The 6,637-nt window shown below is 43.7% G+C and overlaps 1 long non-coding RNA gene across 1 annotated transcript; it reads left to right on the top strand.

The window, feature by feature from the left end:
- The first annotated feature begins 1,808 nt into the window (after positions 1-1,808).
- Positions 1,809-5,796, top strand: LOC137417477 (uncharacterized). The gene is made up of 3 exons (XR_013622596.1): positions 1,809-1,831; positions 2,523-2,643; positions 3,283-5,796. It is a non-coding gene; the product is annotated as an uncharacterized LOC137417477 (long non-coding RNA).
- Positions 5,797-6,637: the final 841 nt, after the last annotated feature.

The raw sequence follows: 6,637 nt of genomic DNA on the forward strand, positions 1-6,637 counted from the left end.
TCAATTATTGTACATCTCTCCCTCCCGATACCATCTCTATGTGCTGCACGGCGGCACCACTGGGCGCCTGAATGGCGGCACCAAAATCTAATCAGCTTGTTCATCATAGGGGTGCATGGCTGTACCCTATAGTTTAGGGCAGGAGTTTTTAAATTGTTCATGGTGCCAACGATCACTTGTCTATTGATGGACACCACGGGATATTTAACGTCCACCGGTTAATGCAAGCAGACAGGACACACAAGTTAAAGACCATCTGAAGGACAGAGCACGTTGTGATGCAACGCCCTGCCTGGTATTGCCAATCCGAAAGTTTGCAGTCGGGGTAAGCAAAGCATCGGACCCCAGATTAGACGAATTAAAAGTGTCACACGTTACAAATTCTGCCAGAGTGTAATGTAACTGAAAACTTCCACTCTCACGTAGTTCAAGAAAGGGTGCTGCATCTTGAAACCTCCTTGAGAAACCATTTTTCCCCACAGAACGGGGGTTGGCCATTTTTTACATTTTTTAGGCACCGTGGTCTCCTTTTTGAAGCAATTTTTACGGCCGGATGCTCTTCCTGCCGCCAACCCTGTTTATTCGCCTCTTGCGACACGCAGGGAATTACCAGTGAACTGGTACTCGGAAGGATGACCCCCCGGCACTACCCCCCTGGCGTTAATTCAGCGATCGACCGGGATTCGAACCCAGGATCCTAGGATCCCAAGCCGGCACCCTAACCGCTAAGCCAACACCAGGCTCGGGTGCTGCATCTTGGATTGGTCTATTTTGAAATGATGTGAATACTCGGAAATTTTAAAAGTGATTCTTCACTATTGAGAGATGGGACAAAAAACGATATATAGCAGGATATGTCGATAGGTTATGGACAGACTTGGACGAAACTTTGAAAAAGTACACCATCCTTCGGAATGATCTTTATGTACAATAAAACTTTCAGTTCTGACACCAGACTTGGTTGTAACTGCACCAAACTTGGTTGTGACTGCACCAGACTTGGTTGTGACTGCACCAGACTGTTCCGAGTCTGGGAGATTGGTGGTTCAAATTCGAACCCTGGCTGTCTTTAATTTAATACAAGGTAAGTGCTGCTTCCTTGCTTGACGTTTAGTATTTATAAACGATAAGAGCATGGACAAACAACCATAGGTTGGTAATAATAGCACAGGCATTGATGGGCCGAATGGCCTCCTGCGTGGTCATCCATGGCTAAAGTATAGCAAAGACCTTGTAAAACCATCTTCCTTTGTCCTCAAATCATGTGCTTTGACAAAGCTCTATGTTACTTCTTTTTTACCTGCATTATACCACTGCACATCAAATTCCTCCTTCCACCTTCAGCATTCAAGAATGATTGTTAATGTAAACTTTTACAATCCCACGTGACTTTCTCTCAATTGCCCTTTTAGAAGGTCTTCTGATCACAGATGTTGCCTTTTGGCAGAATAGGCTAAAACCGGTGCTTGAATTACTTCAGTCTTACATCAACTGTTTTGTTTAGCTGGCAGAGCCTTCAGGCACAAATAGCTGTTTCAATTGGTGCTTAAGCTCTAACCACCATTATTCCTCCACCTGGTATTTTATGCATTGCTGAGACATTGTTACCATCCACCAGCGAAGGTGGACAGAGCTTGTGTTTTCATCCCCGTGTCTGTGCTTGTCTGTGACCAGGATATCTCGAAAAATTATGGACAGATTCGGATGAAATCTGGTGGATAGGTTGAGTGTGTGACAAGGAGGAAGTGATTCAATTTTGGTGAGGGGACCGTCACCTCTGAACAAAACAAGCTTTATGAATAAAATGGCGAAATTGTCATGCAATTCAGAGGTATGGTCTAATGCCTGGCAGGACAATTATTACTGGGTCTTTTTATGTTGATTTTTTTGTGAATCCGATTAGAGGCGCCTCTACATATTACGTTTGCCAAAGTTAAAAAAAAATGTGGATGAGGTTTGGAGGAGGGGGAAACTAAAATGAAGAGGGGAGAGAGTGTAGATGGCATTGGAGTCATCTATTGGGGGAATTGGAGAGGATGTGGTGGTGGTTGGGAAATGAGGAAGAGGGTGTGGTTGGTGGGAAATTATTTTACATTATGCATGCACCTGTTTGTAAAAAAAAAAAAAAAAAAAAAAAGTGGATGGAGGTTATGTTTTCACACCTGTCTGTCTCCCTTTGTGAAAAGATATCTCAAAATACCTCTCCAACCCCCCCCCCCCCCCCTTTCCCGTGCCTCCTCCCCCCAAGCCCTCTCCCTCCCACAGATCTCCCGATGTCCCTGCTCTCAAATGTTGTACTTGTTTGCTTCCCTCTCTCTCCCCATCTTGTCTCCCGCTCCGTTTATCATATGTTTTATGTGTCAGTTTGCCTTTTTGTGATTAATGTTAGCTCTTACACGAGCCTCGATCTTGTATACACAAAAAAAACAAAAAACTTTAACATCAGAGGCTGACATGACGTTCGAGGCTTTTTATTGATGCAAGCTTTTGTAAACCCACACTACCACACCTTCATTTTCCAGAACATTCTTCGATGGAGATTCACGATGCTGACCTGTAAATAATCTCTCTGATACTTTGTTTGGGATTACCTGGATTTGGACTTCACCTTTGAGCAAAACAAGACAACGGAAATAGCCACAGGTATGTTGAACATGAAATATGCAAAATGTAGGAATCTTTCTGGCTGACGTAAAGCTTGATTGGAATGATCATTTCATGCTCATACTGGGAGATATAAACTGTATATTCTGAGCAATTTGTAATTCTTGATTTTACAAAAAAAAACAAGCATTGTTCATCGTGCTGATACACACTGTTCATATTAATCACTCGCTTTGTCTTATAATGAGTGCATTTGTTCTTTAGGAGCTTGGGCAGATTGAATGACCATATTTTCCTAGAGATGCTAATAAAGCCACTTTATCCAACATCATAATGCAGCTTTGGCGTATCGCTCAGGGCTCTGTACTGCATTACATTTCACCTTCATAAGATACTCGTGTTTATCTAATGGCGCACTCAGCATGCGGAGAACAGTGGTGCTGGCGGTTGTATTATATTGTAATTCGGCAACAGAGCATGTTTTTGTTGAGTGTGGTGATCATGGTTTAGCAGCTCATTCCATATGGATAGAGGGAGTGCATTTTCAACTGTCTTGTCTGGATTTGATTCCAACCAGACTATAAATTGTAGAATTGGTGCTTCAGAAACAGGGCATGTTGTATTAATAAGTATGTAGTTGTTGTTGTTGTAATTGTTGTTGTTGTTGTGCTGCTCCAGACAGTTCTCTTGAACACGCCCGCAGCATGGAGACAGCTGATCGTCTCCCAGGAGCGACCCAGAGATCCCTCACATCTAAGATGGTGTGCCCCCGCCTTCACAAAGTCAGGGTCATGACAGAGTTAGAGAGAGAGGAAGAGACAAAGACCAGGGGGAAAAGGGGCCAGTCCATGGGGACCGATCGGCACTCTGACGGTGACCGAGCTGCCCTGACAAATCTGGGTAGCAGGGAAGAATGGGGAGAACTTGCCACCCTCACCCGACTTCAGTTTTGTACAACCACCACGGAGAGGCGTCCCCAATAGTTGCTGAATACAAATGTTATGGGGATGGATGTTAAGCTCGGGACCCATCTGCTAGCATTAGCTGACACATGATAGATATCCCATTAGAGTGGTGTATTTTGACGAAGAGTGGGTGGGTTATCACTAGCATTCTGGCCAAATCCCATATTCCTGCCCAAACCGGCAGTGGGCCTCATGCCAGTCGCCATCTCGTGGTCTCTCCTCTCGTTTGCTATCCTCACCATTGCTCTTCTCTCCTATCCTCTCATCTCCCGCCCTGCCTGTCCTCTATCTCCTTTTCCAGGCCCCTCATTGGGCTCACCACCTCTAAAAGCCAATTATTTTGGGAGCGCAGCAACTTTTTATCCCCATTCACTTGCCGATTCTGCCGAGGATCTCATGATGCGTTGCTTGACCAAAGATGTACTTAAGACATGCATTATGAATTTGAATAAGGTGCTAGAGATATTTTGTTTTGTCTTTTTCAAAAGACACCATGATATATTTTGCCCACCAGTTAATGCGAACAGATGGGTCTTCCGCTTAACCTACATCTGAGGGACTGCACACTTTGCATGCGATACCCTTTCTGTGAAACACCAAGGCAACACTTTATAGTCGGATCGCGAATCAAACCCAGACTAGACAACTTAGAGACGAATTCGCTATCTCTGAACTATCTTCCCAGTCCCTATAGTGGTAGTCTTCCGGTGTGCCAAAGGGACAGCACCCTACTAGGATATGGTGTATTATGCAATTTACGACAGTTCCACTGTCATCCTCCAATGGACTTAGTCAGACCAACTCATAAATGACACACACCATACTATAATAATGGGAATATGAAGTTTAAGCGATGCATTTAAAGCTAACTGTGAAGTAAGGAGTGGGGTGAAGCTGTTAGTGGAGTGTGCTTGGGAGGAGATGGGAATGGAGTGGGGGAGGTGGATGGGTTGTGGGGTGCTTGCCTGGTGGATATTGTAATATAATTCCATCTGTGGGCCTGCCAGGCTGTGAGTGATACCCGCAATATTTTCTGCTGATAGACTCGGACTAATGAGAGGGCCTCCGGCGATGGCGGTACTGCGGTTTATACACTTTTCTCAATAATCTGCAGAACCTGCGATTTAAACCCTCCCGGGGTTCCGGGATCCAAAACAAAACGATAGTTGGGCATATTTAGCTAGTTAAAGTAATAATTCATGTACGCTATTTTAAGTTTATGATGAAAATACCTTTGCAATAAAATTATTTTACAGCTTTTCGGGTAAATATGGGAACATTTCGTCAAAGTTAAATATAGTTGTCAGCACTTCCAGGCATGCAGAGCCTTTCCCGCGTAAAAATAGCCTATTGCGCATTTAAAATGATGTCTTCTTTATGGGTGAAAACAACTTTAGTTTGTTTTATATTTCTGGAGCGGTATTTTACCAAATGTATGAAATAAATTTGCGAAGAAAACAAGAAAAGCTGCCTCGATATTGAAGATCACCGTGGGGAGTGTTTTCTCTGCAGAGCAGGTGATCGAACCATTATTTTGACGTTATTTCGTTAGCGCAATAGGAACTGGTATTGAATATTGCGACGTTCACAACCCCAAATCTCGATTTGATGTGATCCAGAAAATATAAGCACCCTCTCAGCAATAACACAAATCCATGTATGATTAACAAGCAGAAGCATGATATATGTCGGCAATGCGATCGTAACTTTTGCACCTGAATTATTTCCTTTAATAAAATTGCCAGACATGACTGCGAATTGGTTATAACAAAAGTAGTACAGCATGATGTACCGTGGCGTTCACGGTCTGCATACTTAAATATTGCAAAATATATCTGTCAAAAAAGATTGTATTTAAATTGTACTGAAATGTATATTATACAATCAAACATACACGCCATTTGTCACACACGTAAATGTTAAGGCACTTTAAGCGATTTCAACGATTGATGAATGTCTCAGCTTTTAAAGCACAGCATAAGCTGTTTGAAGCTGTGGAATCTCCCTGGTGTGTGTGTGTGCGGTACGTTCTCTATGCAGGTGAACCATTTAACATCTCTTTGCTGGAGCAAGACCTGGTTATATCGTATAAAATAAAAGTCGGCTCGTTTTACTCTCCAAGGCACTTAATAACCAGTTAACGCAGCTTCACTTACGTGAAGTTCAAGTTTGACCATTGATAGTGAAACCTTGTGCATATAAGCTAATAAAATCGAGCGTGCCTGTTTCCCCCATATTGATACAATAATGATAAAAATTTGGCATTTGCAATTCTACATCATTGTGTGTATATATTGTCACATGATTCCCCAGGTGAACACCACAAGGGTCACGGATAGCCAAAGCAAGCTTTAAACTCCGAGGCGACTGATCAAATGCGGATTTTACTATATGCGCCGGAGGAAGAAAGGGGAGGGGAAGATGAAGGGTCTTACCTGTTGTCCGCCGGCAGTCCCAAAGCCTGCAAAGAAAATAACTTAAACGGAAAACAGGTTTAAAATGTACAAGGAAAATAACATATTTATTAAAACCGAATGTCGGTAACAAGAAAAACGTGACAAAAAATAAAGTTCCTACATGGAGCACTCCCAGAACAGACAAAGGGGAATTCAAGGACTGGAAAATAATAGTGTAATTATGGCACTTAGCTCAGCTCCCTCGGTGCGTCGTCAGCAATCATCAGGCCCGGATTGTGCAGTCCGGACGCAGCTTCTGCCTTGGCGGGAACAAGGCCTCGTGGTCCGTCTCGAATGGCAGGCGCGCAGCCTGCTTTCCAACCACGTCGGCAAAACACCAGCTCTTCCGCCTCGTCCCGACCACCACTGGCAATATTTCGGAACACGACCGCTGCGATGAAGCCTAATGAGAGGAATCTTCTTTCACCAATCAGTGAGTGCCTTCTTACTCCGCCCTGGCCAATCACGGCTCCTCGGGGTGTGTCTTCGGCCTGCTCGACCTTGATATGTGCTGCATCTAGTTGCCGTGCCATCGGCCATGCTCAGAACTGGCTTCCGGTTGGTTTTATTATTATTATTTAATGCAGTTAATGGGCATTTCCTCACAGGTGT

This window comes from Myxine glutinosa, chromosome 2 (genome assembly GCF_964187855.1).
Source record: "Myxine glutinosa chromosome 2, kmMyxGlut1.1, whole genome shotgun sequence".
Taxonomy (NCBI): Eukaryota; Metazoa; Chordata; class Myxini; order Myxiniformes; family Myxinidae; genus Myxine; species Myxine glutinosa.